Below are 397 nucleotides of genomic sequence, written 5' to 3'. Positions count from 1 at the left end.
CCAAATATCATTTTTATAAAACTAAGCACTAGTTGATACTGTTTCGGTAATGTTCTACATTCCAAATTAACTCAACACAATTCTGGGGAGTGTGCCCTGTTTAGGAGGCAATCTACTTAGATAAACTAGCTCACCCTTGAAAAGTTATTTAACCTCTCTGTCTCTCTTCCCATCTGCAAAGTAGTCCAAGTGAAGACTCCAGAGTGCATTCCACATAAAAGCATGTTACATGGTAAATATACAGTAAGGCTTAACGGAACAGTAAGCACATACCGCTCTGCATTAGATGTGTAAGGTATTTTCTTTATTACAATTAATCTGTACAAAAGGCTGCCAGGTATGAGAGTTGAGATTTTAAATAAATAGCACTGCTTCTCCTTTTCCTGCCAGAAAAAAA

General features: G+C 36.8%; 1 protein-coding gene across 5 annotated transcripts in view; it reads right to left on the bottom strand.

Annotated features, from left to right (window-relative positions):
• Ttc37 (tetratricopeptide repeat domain 37) overlaps positions 1-397 on the bottom strand; it is a 92,696-nt gene that overhangs the window by 91,490 nt on the left and 809 nt on the right. The gene's annotated exons all lie outside the window — the stretch shown is intronic.

This window comes from Mastomys coucha, unplaced genomic scaffold (genome assembly GCF_008632895.1).
Source record: "Mastomys coucha isolate ucsf_1 unplaced genomic scaffold, UCSF_Mcou_1 pScaffold8, whole genome shotgun sequence".
In the NCBI taxonomy this organism is placed as follows: Eukaryota; Metazoa; Chordata; class Mammalia; order Rodentia; family Muridae; genus Mastomys; species Mastomys coucha.
Note: the sequence above shows the minus strand (reverse complement) of the source record. Positions and strands in the feature narration are given on the sequence as shown.